Genomic DNA, 20,366 nt, shown 5'->3' on the forward strand with positions numbered 1-20,366 from the left:
TTCCCACTGCTAATTCTGTTTTTTCTAATTTGAGCATTTGGGGAATAAGCTACCTAGGTTGTTTAGTCTAATCTACCACACTTCCCTCTGCCCCCCACCGCCAAAGTAGATCATATTGCGCTGGGATCTTATGCACAGCATGCCAGGCTCACGAACAATAAAAGCAGGAACAATATTAAGTTGCACTCTGGTGTGCCTGGACCCATCTTCAGCAGTGGGTGAGTGTTTTTTCTGGCAGCTGTTTGCCTACACAGGGCTCAAATCCATCTGTGTTAAGCAGCAAATTGGGTGTTTAATCCCTGCTTACTGGCACCATATTCAGTTGGGATTGAAGGCCATAACGGAAAGATTTGTGTCTGCAGTCTGCCAGGCTATGGCTAATTTCTAAACCCCTCACATCCTTCTCTCCACATGTCTTTCCTTTGCTGTTCACTGGCTGAGGAGCTGTTGCTGTGGCACCTGAAGAGCTGACCTTTGCATTCCTGCTTGCATAGTTGGACACCTGAGAAGTAACAGAGGGATTCTGTATGAGGCAAACCACCTTCTATATTCTGATGGAGGAAAGCAGCTCTTGTCCAGTCAGTCAGTGCTTCTGTTTGAGTTGGCTTCTGATGTATAACATGGAGTCAAGTCCCAATTTTATTCTAGATGTGGATGTGTCATGGCTGCACTTGGGCTGTTCTGTCTGAACCAACTCTGTTCATGTTTGGGCAAGAAGTGTGTGGCAATCCTAGCCCAGGGATTTATGGTCTGTTCCCCCCAGCCCTTCACTGAGCACAGAGTAAGTGCACTAGAAGTCACAGCGATGCTGCTACTCTTGGGATGTTTGCCAGATGTTCTGAGCTGGTGAGAGGTAACAGATTGGTCTATGGCAGCTTAAGGGATACTATTACTGCAATAGAAAGACAGAAAAGTGCCTACTATAAATCCCTCTCGGAGAATGAAGACACCCAACAAACCCCCACATAGTCAAACAGCACATAGAAAGGATGAACTGAAAAGCACTTAGACTTGAATTCTGAAGAGCATAATTCTCAATGAATCCTTCCTATTTTAGCAATGGAGAGAATGGGTAAGGAAGGCTTTGAGATAAAAACTAGCAGGTGCAACCTGCGGGAAAAGAGAGGCTGCATGTTGTGATTATGGTTGTTATAACAATTAATATAATTGCAACAGTTAGTTTATGCCTTGCTGCAATGTGAAAAATATGCCTATTGAGGAAGATGAGAAAAATCCAAGGTTCCTTATACTGTAGGCCAATGTGATGCAGTAGATAGTGTTTAACATAAACCTGGGTCTGGGGCTCAGGGACTTTGCTGCCCAAACTTTGTTTAATCTGTAGTAAAGAGAAATTATACTAGGTTATGTAGCTATTTTCTGAACAGACTAAGGCCACCTTCCTCATTCTGATGCCCTCCAGATGTTGGACTCCATTTCCCATCAGCACCTGCAGTTAGAATGGCCAATGGTCAGGCATGATTGGAATTCTAGTCCAACATCTGGAGGGCACCAGTTTGGTGGAGGATGGACTAAGAAGTCAAAGAAGCTTTCCTGACTGCCCTTTCTCTGCCTTACACTGAGATCTGAGACATAGGCACTGCCCAGTAAGGCTAAGAAACAGCAAGTCCCTACGTCACCAAAATCCACCGGTACCATATCATATGGGGACAATACAAGAAATTATTTTCTAAGTTTGTAATTCTTATTACTCCAAGTTATAACAGAAAAAGAAACAATGTGTGGAACAGGCTCCAAATCAAAACAATTAAATGAAAATGAAAAAGTGTATTATTTAAAAAACACAAAAATGTCTTTAAGAGGGCAATAATAATCAGTTCAGTAGTGTTAAATTGCCTGTTCCAAAAATGGATAACATAAATTATGTCCTCTTCTTTGTCTCTCCCCTTTCCCGCACCAGCTGTGGGGTACCCAGCATAAAGCTGGAGAATAGCCAAGTCATATTCCTTTGGAAATATCTCCCTAGGGGCAGCAGCTGAGCTCAAAAAAATGGGCAAGTGGAAATGCAAAGGGAGATAAAAGTGTAGGTCTGAATTCCCCTATACGAAATACTTCCTTCCTAGGGCCAGCCTCTGTGTGAGGCAAGTTAAGACTCAAAAGGTCACCAATTGGGGAGGGGGAAGGAGCAAAATGAGCACGTACCCCATGCCCCCACCATCAAGCCCACTGCTGCTGGGTGGCCACCATTTATGCCACTACCATTAACACCCTCTATCTATGCCACTACTGGCAGCTGCCCTGCTGCTGTTGTCCTGCTGCTACCATAGGCCAGTCACCTCAAAACAGAGAGAGAGCTGACTAGTATACTCACTGCTATTTCTGGGGAGGAGAGCCACAGGAGTGACCACCACTGTGGTGACAAAAACTAAACAGCCACAGGCCCTTGCTCCTCCTCTTTCTCCTCTATCTCACCAGACAATGCCTTGCACAGAGAGGAGAGTTGTGGGTTCATCTGTTGTTGCTTTGCTGCAGCAGCAACAGTTACTTGAACATAGTAAACTATTGAACTGTAAGCAGGTCTTCAGAAGGACCAACAGCACTCCTACAGCTTTAATCTCCAGGGCCATTGTGCCCCAAAGTGCCTCACTCTGAGCAAGGATGATATGTCATGTTCTTCTTCCTTAGAGAAAAGCACTGTGCAGTAAGATAGAGGAGTAAGTAGCCACTGCAGCAACCACACCAGGTAAAGGGAGAGGTAGGCAGCCAGCAAGTGGACACTATTTGCTGGTCAATCTTGGGCAGCGTGATGTCTTGGACCAACCCCAATTCCCCCACTTAATTGCATATATGGTAGTTTGGGGTAGGGGAAAATTCAAAGAGGAATATTTTGCTCCCTTTTAGTACAGGCACAACATCATAAAGTGGATTGTACACTGCAAGTTTCCCGCATTTGTGTAATATGTGTAGTTCAATTTATTTAATTTACATAATCCATCCTGATCACTGAACTGGATGCTTCTGCTTTTAAGAGTTTTCCTTGCTTTATCATAAAAGTTGGGGTTTCCTGGTGAAGAGTCCTTGGGGCCTACTGAAAAGATCGCCTCAATCATATACCACCATGCTGAACTCTGAAGCTACCTTGAATTAATGAAGTGAGAGTAGGAACTATTCTGGAAAGCTAATTTGAAGTGTCCTGTGTTTACTCATAGTTTTTGCTTGATTTATTCATTCAGGTTGGGAAAAATTATCCCCATATTATTGTAGTATTTTTAATTAACTAGAGGGAACATGAATGATTAGGGGAAGTATGACTGGAGCGTCTTTTTGCTGAACTCAGCATTGCTTTCAGCCAAAGTTAGGTGGACCAGAAGCCTGCTCTCCTGGGTCAATGAGTAACGTTTTGGATCTCAACCCCCTTATTAGCATTTCCTCTGGAGGGCAGGAAAATACAGTAATTCCTTCTGCAATAACCCAGGCTTCACTCACCAGTGTCTTGATATTTGTTAGCATATAAAATCATTGTTGGTCTCCAGAGCAAGTGTATTTGTAACAGAAACATGAAATAATGTGTTGGACAAACCTTATTCTGCGTGGGATGACTGGTCCTTTGCTTACCATGTGGGTACCATGTTTTAAAGAAAAACTATTCTGCTTACAGCTCTGGCCAAAGCTATGATGGCTGAAACTTCAAAGACCGAACAGTTACCTATAGTTCCTTTGTAGAATGAAGAAGTTGTGGGGGGAAATAGCTTCAAACAATGTTGAAAACTAAAAAGGGAGCAGAAAACTGGGGGACAATTAGCAGCATTTGGGCATAATTTGCCAACTTGTCAATTAATACAAATATAAAGCAATAAACTATGGTTGATTTAAAGTTCACACTGGCAACCATTATTTTTTATAATGTCTGACTCCAAAATTTAGACTTCAAAGCCACTTAGCAAGGTGGCCCTGGCTTCTTACACGAAGATCTCCTTAACCAGCTATGTGATGCTGCTAAACTTCCTATGTATCTATCCCTCATGCTTCCACACACGAAAGTTAGATAAGATATGGGAGGTGATGATTATATACAAACTTTTTGAATTTTGTTTTAAGTACAAATATTGCCTTGAATATACAAATGTACCCGACAAAGTGTATGCTCAAAATGGTTACATGTTGGGTTTTAAAGGAAAGTTCAACACACTTGATTATTTTGCTGTCTTGGATTAAGTGGTGTGGAATGACACTTATTTCATACCAGGGACAATTATGTCTTCTCCTAGAGTGCTGTTTGCCAATCCTCTGCAAATAAATAAGCTTTTCTCAGAGAGAAACTCACCAAATAAGCTAATCAGAAGAAGAGATGGGTTACATTAGCATGCATGGATACGAATTAAACTATCACTTTTAGTTTGAAAAATTCAAATCCCCTTTATTAAGATCAACCAAACTGTCCCAAAATAGTGAGCAAGTTTTTGAGCCCACCAGAACTTTTCATCAGGCTGAATGTTAAAGCAGAATGGGAGGGAGGGTTGTTGAGAAAAAAGCTGGTATATTGGTACTAAAGCCATAATGTCTGCATCGATCACAAGTTTTTGTTGTTGTATAGTCTTAAAAGCCACAAAGCTATGGGGACATTTCTATAGGTGTTGTCATAGAACTGACACTTCAGGATTACATTTCTATTACATTTGTGCTTTAATTTTTTTTCCTTCTCTCTCTGCTGCCCACTTTCTTGTTTTTTTAAATATGTTCCTGTGTGTTGTTTTTCTTTTAAGCATAAACATCCATCAAGTTGTATCTGTAAGGACTCTAACTCAAAAGCAAAATGCCTTAGTTTCACATGTTGAACTTTGTGAGCTAATGAGTACATTCTACCTAGATGCAGAACTATTTGTTTAATCTGATATAATATGCATAATCAATCCTGTTCTCCTCACTTAGCTTTTCAGCTTTGTTGTTGCTATATGCCTTCAAGTCGATTACGACTTATGGTGACCTGCAACCTTATGAATCAGTGACCTCCAAGAGCATCTGTCATGAACCACCCTGTTCAGATCTTGTACGTTCAGGCCTGTGGCTTCTTTTATAGAATCAATCCATCTCTTGTTTGGCCTTCCTCTTTTTCTACTCCCTTCTGTTTTTTCCAGCATTATTGTCTTTTCTAGTTAATCAGGTCTTCTCATTATGTGTCCAAAGTATGATAACCTCAGTTTCATAATTTTAGCTTCTTGTGACAGTTCTGGTTTAATTTGTTCTAACACCCAATTATTTGTCTTTTTTGCAGTCCATGGTATGCGCAAAGCTCTCCTCCAACACCACATTTCAAATGAGTTTATTTTTCTCTTATCTGCTTTTTTCACTGTCCAACTTTCACATCTATACACAGAAATTGGGAATATCATGGTCTGAATGATCCTGACTTTGGTGTTCAGTGATACATCTTTGCATTTGAGGACCTTTTCTAGTTCTGTCATAGTTGCCCTCTCCAGCCCTAGCCGCCTCCTTCTTCTGATTTCTTGACTATTGTCTCCATTTTGGTTAATGACTTTGCTAAGCTGCTACATACACACAATACATTTAAAGAACATGGCTTTCCCCCAAATAATCCTGGGAACTATAGTTTACCCCTGACACAGCTACAATTCCCAGCATAACAAACTCAGTTCCCAGGATAATTTGGGGGAAGCCATATGCTTTAAATGTGTAGTGTATATGCAGCCTAAAATATACTAAATGGCTATTTCACGATGCAGACATCCCCCTCTCCCCCAAGTGTATTGTTTATATGCTGAGGAGAGAGTGGGACCGTGTCTAGTAGCTCCATCTCCAATGTCAGCATTCTTGCTAGCCCTACTCCCTGATATCAGTACAGTATGTGCAGTATGTGAAAGGAAGTTGTGTGGGTTTCATCATGTGTGATTAGGAATGCTGATCTCCTTAGGTTGCTCAGTTGTGTAGGGGAGGCTCTAATACATGCATATAATTGAAGGTGCATATTAATATTAATGCTGGATGTGTTGATGTCTGAGATGGAGCCTGTAGCACATTGTCTTGTTACATCCCCACACACACACTGCCCACAGAGTGTACGTAATGGGGAAAGGGAGTGGTGCCCATACTTTTCCCTGACCAGCAAGTTCTATTCCGCCTTGGTATGATGATATCCTAAAGTGCATTACTGGAGTATTTGTGTAAGATAGCTTAAATATTGTTGCTGAGAATGTGATTAGTAATTGAGCAGTAATTACTTGTCCTGTTGCAAAGTCTGATGTTACAAAAAAAGAAGGAAAATAAAAGCTAAAATGTGTAAAGAACACAAAGATGCATGTTAAATCCAAACTGGGAAAGGACTACGTATTTCCTGCAAATCCAAAGTAAGAGGAGTAGCCAGAATTATGTCTGTCTATCCCCCTACCTAGAGATTGAAAGTATTCCAAGACAAAGACAGGTTAATGCCTCATCCATTTAAAGACAACAACAACACCTTATCTTCCCCAATCAAACCATAACACGCACCCTGTATTTCAGGGCTGAGCCAAGCAGGTTTATTCACTTTAAACCCAATATTTATTATAGCACGAATAGAAAGACACTTATTTTCTGCCCCCCTCTCCTATATCAGATCAGGTGGACATTGTGGTCCAATAGTTGTAGCCCCATTCTTCAGGGCTGGGTTGAATAGCTGAGCATTCTCAGCCTGGTGGTGTTGGTTTTGTTTACACAAATTTTAAAGGGTTGGAAGTGAAAGTCAGGTGGTAGAGATGAATATGTCTGGATAACCTCGAGGGGAAGGGAGAGGAATGTCCATTCATCTACCCTTATTTATTTGCTTACATTTATATCCTGCCTTTCTCCCTCTTGAAGCCCAAGGTAGCATAAATGTGGTTCTCAGGCACTGACCAGATCCAGAACCACTTTGGATTAGCAAGGTGATAGCTTCAGGTGCCTAGTTCAGATCAAACCCCAGGCTGGGAGGGGGGCTTATGTCATCTGTCCTCTCTCCATGGAAACACTGCCGATATCTAAATCTAACTCGTTGCTGAGATTTGGTTAATAAAGCATTTCCCTATTTAAAAAAAAGTTCTCTTCATACTTCTATAGTTTTTTGTCAGTCAGCTCTTTTTTTTTTTCCAGTCAGGGGTCACTATGCACGTAATACCTAAACTGAAGCTGCTGTTTTCTGAAGGAGAATAGCTGCCTCCAGAGATTGTACATCACACACTTTCCAGTCCTTGCTTAAACTGCATGCTTCGGGGGGGGGAGTCTTGCCTCTTTTAAAATCATCATTAAGTACTGAATATCATATGTACAATGAGAAAATAATCAGGGGTGGGGGGAATAGAATCTAGTTTAGGTTTTACCTGGAACATTGCACAGTGTTCAGGTTTAAATGGTTAGAGTGGGGGGAAACTAACCTGAATAGCCTGATCCTTTGCAAGGCTTAAGATGTATCCTTCCTGTTTGTGTTGGAACTGACCTTTACATTGCTTTCCTCCCTTCTACCACAAGAGGGACCTGGAATATAAAATACCATTAATTAAAATAAGCCTATTTAATTTCACTGCAGGAAAGAAAACAAAGCCTCCACCTGGAACACCCAAGAAGCAATGGGCTGCTTAGCCTTTTATTCTTTCCAACTTGACACCAACCAGTCACCGAGATCAGAAGATAGAGAACTGCCCACAGCTTTCAAATGATTAGGAGGATGGGGGTACAGCTATAATAAAGGTTAGAGACTTTGCTTGGTCTCTTGGCCACTAAGACCTTAAATGGAATAATTTGTAATATTATTACTATAGATATGAACAGTGGTGTCTCCTGTGTATTTTCTCCAACATGGGGAACATTGCTATTAATACGAGTTGCCTTGAGCAATAAAGCAAAATACATATTTAAATTAATTTGATCTTTCAGTCAGTATCCTAAAAGAAAATGTATACAATGCCTTAAAAGTAAGTCTGCAGGCTTTAATATTTGTATTTGACAGACTAAGAAACTTAGGCTAAAATCCATGTCTATTCAGAAGAAAGCTCCATTGGGTTCAATGGTACTTACTCTGATATAAGTGTGTATTGGATTGCAGGCTAAGGCAGTAGATTTCAAATTTCTTACCCTGTGTAAATTGTCATCCACACTGATCTCTTTGCAGACGATTCCTTGCACATCTGCCGTAGAACCCCTGCATGTTGCAAAGAATTCTGAGGACATTTCTAAGGAGCATTCATAGTTGATGGAGTAGGGTAGCAACAGTCCTTTATATGAAGGAGTCCTATTTGAAGGTCTGTCTGGTCCAAGACCAGTTTAAAGATCATGACAGAGCCATAAAATGGAAAAGCAGGAGGGGCCTTGAAGTTGCCCATCACCATTTAAAACCTGGGCAGCAAACTGAGAATGCATACTTGGTCACAGTCTTTCCCAGAATGGTGCAATGTATTATACAGACATGAGAGTGGCTGTATACTATAGCCAGCATGGATTTTTCACATTCCACCATGTTAAATGAAAATACCACACACACACACACACACACCCCTTTCTGATGCTTTGTATAGCCCCAATTCAAAACAAAAACTGACAAGCTTTATACCGTTGGACTCAGAATCGGTTGCTCTACTACCATGAGAATTTTTGTGGTGATACACCCCCCCCCCCCGAGAATCCACAAGTTTAAAGTGAACGAGAGTAAAAAATTCAAGAAGTCTCTTGGACTTTTTTCTGCGGAAGGTCTCATAATTTGGTGAAATTCATAAAAAAATCAGAGATGATAGTAGAGTATCTCTAATCAAATCCCTGAGGTTGCCCCAAACTCAAGGCTTAATCATCATAAGTTTTAAAGTCATCATTGATTTTTAATTAATTTATGAAAAATAACACTAGAGTCTATGATAACATCCCACATGTGTAGATGAAAACGATTTTTCCCCTCCTCCATCTCTCCTCTCTTCTCCTGAAGCCCAAGGAAGCGTTTGGCCAGAAATGTCATCTTTCCCTGAGTGCAAAAATGTACTAACTTGCCTTAAAACTTAAAACTTGCCCCTTCTATGATGAGCTTCCGCCGGGCCTTGAAGACCTGGCTCTTCAGGCAGGCTTTTGGGGTGGACTAGATTTTATTATAATTGTTTTCAGATTTTTAATGTCTAATGTATTTGTATGTCTATTTTGTACGTTCTGGCTTTTCCTATTACAGTGTTGCAAGAAAACCTGTACTTGGCTGAATTTTCTCTTCTCTTGAAGATACAGAATCATTCTCAGGCCCTGAGCCTGGCAACCCCAGAGCTTGGAAAAGTTACTTTTTTGAACTACAACTCACATCATCCCCAGCCAGCATGGCTACTGGATTCGGCTGATGGGAGTTGTAGTTCAAAAAAGTAACTTTTCCAAGCTCTGGGCAACCCTAGATCAAACCCACCCTCCCTTCTCTCTCCCATCCCCTCCTTCTTGCCCCTTCCCTCCCCCTTCCTTTGCCCCTCTCTCCCCATCCCCTTCTAATCCCCCCTCCCCCTTCCTCCCCCACCCCTTCCTCCTCCCCATGGTCAGATTTACCTATCTTAAGCATGATTGCACGGAAGTAAATACCAAACTCTATAAACTTGCAAATGATCAAACCTGCCCTCCCCTCCCCCTTCCTTTGCCCCCCTCCAATACACTCCTTCCCCTCCTCCTCCCCCATGGTCAGTTTTTCCTATCCTAACCATGATTGCATAGGAGTAAATCCCATTGAACTCAATAAGCATGCAAATGATCGGACCTGCTTTGCCTTTCCTTCCCCTCTCCTCTCCCTTCCTCCTCCCCCCTCTTTCTCCTCCCCTGCCCACTCCAGCCCCCCCCCTCCCTCCCCCCTGCTCAGTTTTACCTATCCTAAGCATGATTGCCCGGGAGTAAATCGCACTGAACTCAATAAACATGCAAATGATCAAACCTGTCCTTCTCCTCCCCTCCCCCTCCTGCCTGCTCCCATCCCAGTCCTCCCCTCTGCCTTTCCTCCCCTCCTCATCCCCTGTGGTCAGTTTCACATATCCCAAACGTGATTGCAGGGGAGTAAATCCCACTGAACTCAATAAGCATGCAAATGATCAATCCATTCTTAGCAAACTTGGACAGGATCCCATTTCTTACCTCTTGGATTAAAAAGCAGGGAAATTCACTAATAGCCAAAAAAAGTGCGGTTTAAGGATGTACCTATAGCCCACAGATATTTCTATCAAACTTTAAAAAGCAGGGAAATTGGGCAGCTATAGTGAATGCACCAGGGGAGCAGGAGACCTGACCTCCTTTCTGAGATGTTGGACTGCCCTACAAATTTGTCAAAATGCAAACACCATTTGGGTTGGTCTTTCACAGTCCAATCCACTTGCTATGTAGCTTGGAAGAATTTGGTAACATGTGCCTCTGAGCATAGGGTGAGTGGTGGCAACACCTGCAATCAGCCCAAAGAATAGAAACAAGACATGTGCTGTGCTGATCTTGTTTTAGCAGGGAGGAAGCAACATTATTAAGACAGTTGATATAGTTCAGATGGTCACTTTAAATATGTCTGATTTACTTTGCAATTTTAGTGAAGTTTCCTATAGGAAATCATTTTCTTTTGTTTCTATTTCTGTGAATATGTGAAGTACAGCAACACTTCGCAAAATTTACATTAAAAAAACTCCAAACATAATTGTGGAATAATGGCATTGACTTCTGCAGAATAGTCTCCAATGGACCTCAGGAGTGTCTCAATTTGCACAAGATAAAACAGTGGGAGGTGAAATATATTCTAGCAAAATTCTAGGTGTGCTCTATGTTTTTAATTGACCGTGCCCACCTTGCCTTAAATAAAGTGGTTTAAACATAGCAGGCTGAAAACATGCATCCTCTTTTTTCCAACAGCTAAAGTCATTGCTGAAGTAGCAACATATTGTAATCATTCTGAATTTACATCAAACTGCAGTTTCAGATTCAACTGTTAATGCACTCAAAATAGAAATAGAACATAACCAACGATTTGAAATACAAAAGGCTGTCTTCACCATCATATGACACTGACCAATAAAAAGGCATTGAAATTAATAAAAATAAATTTGACACAGATTTCTAGGATGAATAATGAGGGGAATAAAATTTTCTAGTTTAGATTATCTGTAGAAACATTAGTAACACAGGAAAGAAGCAAAGTAAGAACACCAACAAACATACAGTAGGGCCCCGCTTTATGGCGTTCCGCTGATGCGGCAGCTTTCAATTAGGAGAAATTCCCTGTTTTAAAGCCAATTTTGCGGCATTTTCATGTCATTTTTGCGCAACGCAACCCATTATAGTCAATGGGTTCCGCTTTATGGCAATTTCCACTTTATGGCGAGGGCCTGGTCCCTAACCCGCTGTATAAGCGAGGCCCTACTGTACAAAAATATAATTCTCCATCTTTGGAGATGGCAGGTATTGCCATCACTCACCATATGCTCAGAGGCACATGTTACCAAATTCTTCCAAGCTACACAGCAAGTGGATTGGACTGTGAAAAACTTTTTAAAGTTTGATAGAAATATCTGTGGGTTATAGGTACATTCTTAAAACGCAAGTTTTTTTGCCTATTAGTGAATATAGTGTAATTTATTTTGATCTGAAGATTCAAGTTTTCAGAGAAGTGGTGGTAATTGTTATTTCCCCAAGGCCTGGAGTGGAAGAAGAATGAAGAATTAGAGCAAACTTGACCTGACCAAGATACATGTGTTCATCCTGCTATGCTTAAACCTCTCCAGTTAAGAAAAAGGGTGGGCATAGTCCATTAAAAACATAGAGGACACCTAGAAATTTGCATATAATTCCACAAGTGGTTTTGGAGCTTTGTAGTGGAAATTATACAAAGTTTGCTGTACTTCACATATTAGCAAAATAAAATAAAATAATTTACCATAGGAAACTTCACTAAAATTGCAAAGTAAATCAAACATATTTAAAGTGAATATCTGAACTACATCAACTGTTTTTGTATTATTGCTTCCTCCTTGCTAAAACAGGACCAGCACAGTACATGTCTTGTTTCTGTTTTTTGGGCTGATTGCAGGTGTTGCTAGCACTCAACATATGTTCAGAGGCACATGTTGCTAAATTATTCCAAGTTGCACAGGAAGTGCATTGTACTGTGAAAGACCAACATAAATTGTGTTTGCATTTTGACAAATTTGTAGGCCAGTACAATATCTCAGAGAGGAGGTCAGGTCTCCTGCTCTCCTGGTGCAGTCATTATAGCCTCCCAATTTCCCTGCTTTTTAAAGTTTGATAGAAACTTCTGTGGCTATAGCTATGTTCTTAAACCACAAGTTTTATTTATTTATTTATTAATATTTATTAGTAGCTTTTCCCCCAAAAAAGGAACTCAAAATGAATTACAAAAAAAAAGTACTTGAAGTGGCTTACAACAAAAGCAAACAACAATTACAAAAACAATTTCATAATAAAATAATACAACAGCAGTAATAAAACAACAAATGTCACAGCAAGACAAAAACCATTTCAATACTATAAATATAACATTACAGGTCACAGCTGTTAGTGAATTGTATTTCTATTTAAATTATAATAATAATTTTGAAATGTGCACCTATAAAAAATAGCATATGCAACTTTAAGCTGTTTGTGTGTGTGGATACATTTACTCTTTTTAGCAATGTGTCTTGCATGGGCCTATTGGGCCAATCACTTTACAGCACTCTCCTGCAGTTTCACATACTCCAATGGAAACCATGCACAAAAATAAATACATCTATCAGAAGTTATTTTGTGATTGTTTCATGGCCCCTAGAACTTGGGAAAGTGGTTGTTGATTTACAGTGTGGTCTAATTTCAAAATGGTGGCTGAAAACATCCACCACCCCACTTCTAAGTCCAATATCTCATAAAATAATGACAACATACTTTAAACAAGAACTTAGGCTGTGCATGTATTTTAATGGCATTGAAATGGAATATACATGTTTGGCCAAAGTTTAGAGTTGAAAATCATAGCAAAACAGGCCTCTTTTCAGTTAATAAGTTGGGCTAGTACTTTTCTCCATGTTATAGTCTATTGATGGACAACTGATATGGGCTATGGTTTGGAGACAGAGTACTGCAAAAATTTAATTGCTCAAAGGATTCCCTGGCATCCTGTGCCATCTATTTTGTATCCCAGTTGATACCACTTCCCTTGGAAATTATGTTGACTGAGTAAATGATTCCCCACTGCAATTTCTGGAATATGTCATCATCCTAATCAAAATGAGAACAAAAGGAAAGAGGTTCATTCTGGGCTTTTTTGGAACAGTCACACACACAAAAATAACATTACTGCAAACAGTGAGTTAATTCTCCCATTCATAAGATTTCATGTCAATGCTGAAAATGTGGTTTTGTTGAAAAGTAGAGCTTTTCCTCATGTGGTAAATGCTGGAATATTTGGTTCAACTCCAACTTATGGGTTGAGGCTGCATAGGGTTAAAAACGGTAGCTAGAGAGTAGACCTCCTGATTGCTAGGCTAATACCTATCCTTTGATCTCCTGCTGTCTCTCCCTTCCTGCTAGACTGATATGCATAGGATGTTGACCACATCTCCTTCCTCCTTCCTTCTTCTTCTTTCTCTTGAGAGGGAGAGCAGACATATTCTCTTTGTCTCTCCCTCTCCTCCAAGCATGAGGGCAAACACTAGGCTTAGTGTCTGCATCTCCAACTTAGTTAGTTAACTAGATGTAGAACTCTTTCCTATCAAGTATGTACTTCCAGAATAAAGTAATTATTTCTTATTTTAAAGCTTAAAGTCTCTGTCTGATTAATTTGTAGGGAAGGTGTAATCTTTAGCAAAGATTCAAACACATAAAGGCTCACTCAGTCTCTCCATTTCCAATTTTGCCACTCTGCGACAGTGAAAACAAAGTTCACTTGTTTAAATAAATGTCTTCCTACTTTTTTTCCATAATGGAATGCATTCTATAGTAATAATTTATACCACATTCTGTAGAAACAGAGGTGGGTGTGGTTGCTATAACTGGAATACTGATTGCTCGAACAGAATTTGTACCCTTGTTCTGGGGATGCATTTGCATTTGTTATACATACCTCCTCCCAAGCAAGTTGTTTGGGTATTCTGTTATACTTTCCTTCCTTCTATTTGTCTTGGTGTATTGCAAGGGTGATTATTTGCCATCTGTACATGAATGGTGTAAGATCCAAATCTCTGATTGCAATGATCCCTGGAGCCTTACAGTTACTGGGTGCCTATTGGCATCAGAGTGGCTGACACTGCTGAGGGTCCTGTAGTATCTTTGTGCCTTGCAAGTTGTCTATGTGATGGCATAGGGTGGCATCATGGACATGTCATCCCATCACTGCACAGATCGACTTGTTCTGTGCATGCTGCTCTGTGTGAGTGTGGGTGGTGGTGGTGGTGATTGCCATGGTTGCTAGGGGAGGAGGGCAGCCAGTGCTTCTATGCTCTTTTTTTTCCAGTGCTGTCACTTTCTTCTCAAAAGTGCAAAGGTATAGGAACCCAACTAAGCTATGCTAATAAGCTGCTTGCCAACATGGTAGAACCATTAGCTTGTTCTGCAAATAGAGGTGATTCCACTCTGCACAAATCTTTAAATGGAGTTGGGTGCTTAAGTTTAATAAATTCCTTATGTAAACCTATATGTAAGGCTCTATGTGTTCTAGATGCTCAAATATGAGGAGACCTGTTATGTCATATCTATAGAGATAGTAGGTGCCCTTTCTTCTTCCTGCTTATCCATGAACAGCTCCTGTACAGCTGGGAAAATATTTGAGTGATATAAGCACATGGTTGAAAGACAATCTGAATTGACCAACAACCATGAGGCTGAATCATTTAAATGTTCCATTCTGCATGTTGTTCCTAAACAGCTCCCATGTGGCTGGAAGAATATCTAAAAGAATGCAGGAACTCATGCTTTTAAACATGATTGCTTTAATTATAATTAAAATGAACCTGGAAGGCCCTTTTCCACTGTTCGGAGAAAAGACATCCTAATTCATTTTGAAGCCCTTTTTGGTTTTTCCCTGATTCTTGCATGACTCTTTAATATTGTTCTATTGCACCCATCAGTCCTTCATAGCTGTGACTTCACTCATTAGCTAAAAACACTTAAAGATGGGAGCAAGTTCAGATCCGGGGGCCCAATAATCTTTTTTGAAAAAAACAAAACCCTGTAACACAGCCCCATCCCACACACATTCTACAGTCTCATTCCACACACATGCAGTCTGATGAGTCATTAAATAAAAGTTTCTATTTTAATTCTATTTTATTTTCTACATTTCTGAAGTTATGTGATAGCCCACACTGGGGCTTTTCTACCATGCCTCCAACATCCCCTTTTTTCAGGTTTTTGTTTGACATAACAAAGCCGGAATAAGAGACCTACCAACCTTGCTGACACTTTTTTTTTGGTCCTAATTCAGGTATTATCCTGTTGATGTTGTTAACAGACCAACCAACACAGCTGCAAACATTTTATAAATAAACCAATTCACTTTAAAGCTTTCTTTTTCTGTCCTGTTTCATTGCAAAATCAATAATCCCCCCAATCAATTTCCCTTGCAAGCTCACACTCGATAGACAAAATATTTAGGCAGTTTAACTGTTCTTGCCCCATGGTAGAATACTTGCAATTTTGGTGACTGTTCGCTTACAGAAACCTCGTTCAGTTTCTGCCAGAGTCTTTGGCAGAGTACAAAGAATCTGTAGAGCTGCTATTCCCACTTCACTGAAGATACTTGCAATTTGTGTGTGTGTGTTGTAAATTTCAATTAGTACACTAAGTAGGAGTAGTTCACATATTCTTTCCAAAGGAGACTTGAAGATTTTTTTCAGATGCAAGATTTCACAAAGAAACTGGTCTGAAAGATGTGTACAAATCTTATGAAGTAGCCATTTCGAAGCTTCTCCCAGTTTCTCAGGCTCTAGTTCACATATTTTAGGACAGATCAGAATGTAAAACAAATGTTATCAGCTTTTATCTACACTTTAGTGTCACTGCCCTACTTCATGTTAATGGGATTGCAGGCTGCCTTCCCCTCCACCCCGATCTCTAGTATAGCTCCCCCCCAAGCTTGCTACTGCTCAGTTATAAAAAAGCAATTGGGTAGAATAGTGCCTGCACATTTTGATTGTAAGTCTAGTTCTACAAGTGCTAGAGGCTTACCTTTTAATAAATTAAAGCTCAAAGTATGAGCTCCTAGTTCTGGGGCCAGCACAGAAGTAACCCCTATGCTTCCTTCTTGATGGGACTGAATCTTTCTAAACTGAGTAGTATCTTATGCAAGTTAATCCCACAACTCCTTTAGTTACACTTTTAAAATAATATATCCGTTTGAACTGTAGTGATTAAAATTAATTTCTAAATCCAACTTCCTACATAGACAAGATTAACAGGATTTTCTCTTTAATATGGGAAAGCATCCTCTTTCTCCTGTATTATTTAATTTACAGCTGTTACTCATCTGTGATTAAGATGAATATTAGTGATTGTACTAACTAATAAAATCTTAAAGTGAATTGATTGAAGACCATTATGTTAGGTAGGGCAAAATGATGGAGAAAGTGATTCTTCCTCTAAAGATGTCTTTAGATTTCATTTAGCAATCTTATGTCCACTTCCTCTTTCCCCTAAACTCAAATTTACACTCAGGCCAACAAACTGAGTGCCAGGGCCGGCACCAGGCATGACTCGGCCCTTGGGCACTAGCCTGCCCTGAGCCCATGGTGTCTGCCCACACCTACCTCTCCCACTGCTGTAAACGCTGGCTGTGCTGCATGCACATGCCTGCCATCAACCAAGATGGCAGCAGAGGCACATCCCCTTAGGGAAGCCTCAGTCACCATCTTGGTTGATGGCAGGCATGTGCACAGTGCGGCCAGCATTCACCCCAATGGGAGAGGTAGGTGGGGTGTACAGGCCTGCACAGTTGTGGGGGGTGCCTGGGAGTTCCCTCTCTGCAATCTGTGGCTGGGTCGGGAGTCGACATTGCCGTGGATCATGGAATGGGAAATCTACTCACCCACCCTAGGGAGGGGCCCTTCAAGTGCCCTTGGCCAGGGCCTGACCTGGCCACCCTCTGGCACCTGCCTTGCTGAGTACACACATACTTAAGAGTAAACCTCACTGAATTTAAGTGTGAGCTGTTTCTGAAGAAATATGCACAGAATGGCACTGTATGATTTTCGATGTTGTTACACTGTAGAGTTCTGAAGGCTAGGGATGGATGAGAAATTAGATTCAGTTCACATTTAAAGACAAATTTATCAAATTCGCACTTTCCAAAACAATGTGAGAACCAAAACACAGCTATCCTTTGAAATTCGCACTTATGCAAATTTTGTGTTGCAGTTCTCCAACTGAACAATATTTACAAAATGCAAATATTAAATGAAAATGTGTAATGCTAAAATTAGTGAAACTAACACACAAACATGCATTATATTAGGAGAAATTGCTTGCAAAATATGTACATTAGTGAAAACTGCGTACAAAATGTGTTAGGAGACATTCGCATTAAAATCCTTTAAAATTTTAATGAGGATTAAAAAAAAAGTCTGCGGAAACGTGGAGGACTGAATTTAAGACTGGAAAAATTAGAAATGAGAGAACCAAAATTGACAGATTCTTCCATCCCTACTGTAGGCACTGTTGTTTGGTCATCAGCTTTATTGCTCACAGTTGCTAAGCATGTGTTCATCTGTAAAACATGGGACACTATCCAACCAAAGGAAAGCAGCTTTAAGTCCTATTGATTTCAAAGAGAGTTCTCTCATTAACATAAATGGGATTTAAAAAACAACCCTGCTTATTTTTGGCTGAATCATGCACATAATTAAACCCAGCATTAGCATCTTTCATCCTTGGACAGTTGTTAAGGCCCACTAGAGCTGATGCCTGCCCCCTCCCTCCCCCAGTATATACAGGACTGGGTTTGGGAAGCCACCATTTTAAATGTCTTACTGTGCCATAAAGTGATACTACACAGAGTGCTCCATGGTACCATGGGAAATTCAGCTACCTTCTGCCGCCGCCGATATACCACTGACTGGGATGTCCTCCAATGTAGAAGGAGGCTCACCAGATAGCACTTTGTCAAGGCTCCCCTCAACCCTGAAGCCAGCCCTCCCATAATTAATTATTCATATAGTCACACTTGCAGCCTTAGTAACTGCTAAGGAAAGATTTTGTAGATGACAACTCTAAAAAGCACTTTATTTTTACATCCCCCCCCCAATCCTTCCTTTCAGGACCAAAGCAGCACCCCATAGGATTCTCAGTCTCTTATCTAGATAGTGGCCAGTTCTGGATCCCTTAGTATGAGAGAGACAGAACTATAACAACATATATTCTCAGGACACCTTTGCCTGCTGTCAGCTAATAGTCAAGATCATCCAGATCACATATTGCATTTGTACAGCTATGCATCTTATGGGTGACAGCCAGGAACACCTGCTTTTATTTATTTATTTAAAGTATTTATAGACCATTTAATATTTTTAAATAATTCTGAACCAGCTGTCATAGAAGATAATGCTGAAAAAGAAGGGTAGTTAGAATGAACTGTATTTTCTATCAGGACCTCAAGTGCTTTATTTCTGCTAAGTTCTCATTAGTAACCAGTGTTCTTATCGGTGACAGATGTCCTATATTTGTTTCCGCTGGTTTAATAAAATCCCACCTGCTCCTTCCTCACCTGCTCAGTTTTCAACGCGAGCTTGAGAAGGAATGCCAAATGTGAGACAGCTTTGATAAGTTCTGGTTATGATCACTTGCTCTGATGTAATGAAACTAAACCTTGGGACATGTTGAACTTTCATACATGTTAGTTAAACTTTCTGAGCAGGACAAGGATTTTTTGTGGGTTTGATCGGGAAAGAGCAATAATACATATATATTGAATAGTGTTGTATTGTGATTTCTGTAACAAACCAGTAAAACAATCAAAGTACAATAAACACGTCACTCTATATAAAATAGAAAAAGAGTACATTCAGCAACAGAAGCTTTATATATAAAATAGAAAGAATACCAGACAGCAGAATAATGGAATTAAAAAGCAGGGTACACATCCCACCAAAAGGGAGTTAATGGTGAGGGTGGTCTCGCTTCTGCCCCATCTTTGATAGCATAACATAAGAAGGGATACCATATTGGAGTAAATGTATTGGAGGATGTCTCCTCCCAAGCTTTTTTTTTGCTCTTGAGTTAACTTTTTATCTAGTGCAAGTTGCCAAAGACTGGTAAACCAATTTTTTATCAATACATTTTCTGCCTCCTGCCAATTTTTGGCTATCTCAAGTCTCACTGCAAGTAGGAATCTGTATAGGAGAGACATCTGAGTTTTAGGTACAATGGAACCCCCTTTAAGGAAAAGAAGTGCCAAGGCCAGATACAGGATAATTATAGCTTTAAGAACTTTACTAGCAATTTGAAAAACATCACTCAACAACAACACTTTATTCGCTTTTAGCCATGGGCCATAGCATACATGTTTCCATAAAATAAATAAAATAGAAATAAACCATACAATGAAATATACAATTTTGTTGGCTTCTCTATAAAATGAAACGATTTAAAATTCATTGCAATTGGGTTTTACAATGTTGAATTCTAATATGCTTTGCAGCAAGGGCAAAATTGGCTACAGCCATAGTGATTACTCCATAGTTATCTGACAAGTCGGCTATTAAAACGTCAGAGGAAAGCCCAGCTCTAGAGTTAATAAAGGGAGATAAAAACTTATGTCTGGGGGCATTATATAGAGGACATTTTAAAATATAATGGGCAAGATCCTCGATCTCATTATTACCACAAATACAGCAACGTTCAGTTCTTGGGATCCCATTGTATCTACCCTCCAAAAAAGCTGTTTTCATAGTCTGAAATCTGATTTCAGTGTAAGCTTTCCGTATCTTCGGGTTAGTAAGTATAGTGAAATAAGAGGCAATTACGTGATTTGATTTAAAAGATGGGAACCATCTCGAGAAAGGAGATGCCACTATATAGAGCCTATCCTGAACCTCATGGGAATTAAAGATCCAGTTTCTCAAGTCCTTTGGAGAAAGGGTTAAGAGATTACTGGGGGAAAGGTTATAAAAATTAATTAGCGTTAGTGTGGTATGGGCCCATCCTCCAGATTGTATTTGTTCTTGCCAGCATGATTTTACAATTGAAAATTCATCGAGAAGGATAATTGTCCTCCAAAACCTTAGTACCGCGCAATCTATTTTCGCTGCCAAAGTGGAGAGTCCCGTCTCGGCTCTTACATGAGCAGAAGGTGTTCCTCGGGGGAGGCCCAAGATCTGTTTTAAAAATAAGTTTTGGATGGGTTCTAAAGTTGGCTTAAGAGCATGACCCCAAATTTCTGCCCCGTATAACAATTTAGGAAGGGCTTTAGCGATAAAGAT

Source organism: Rhineura floridana, chromosome 6 (genome assembly GCF_030035675.1).
Source record: "Rhineura floridana isolate rRhiFlo1 chromosome 6, rRhiFlo1.hap2, whole genome shotgun sequence".
In the NCBI taxonomy this organism is placed as follows: Eukaryota; Metazoa; Chordata; class Lepidosauria; order Squamata; family Rhineuridae; genus Rhineura; species Rhineura floridana.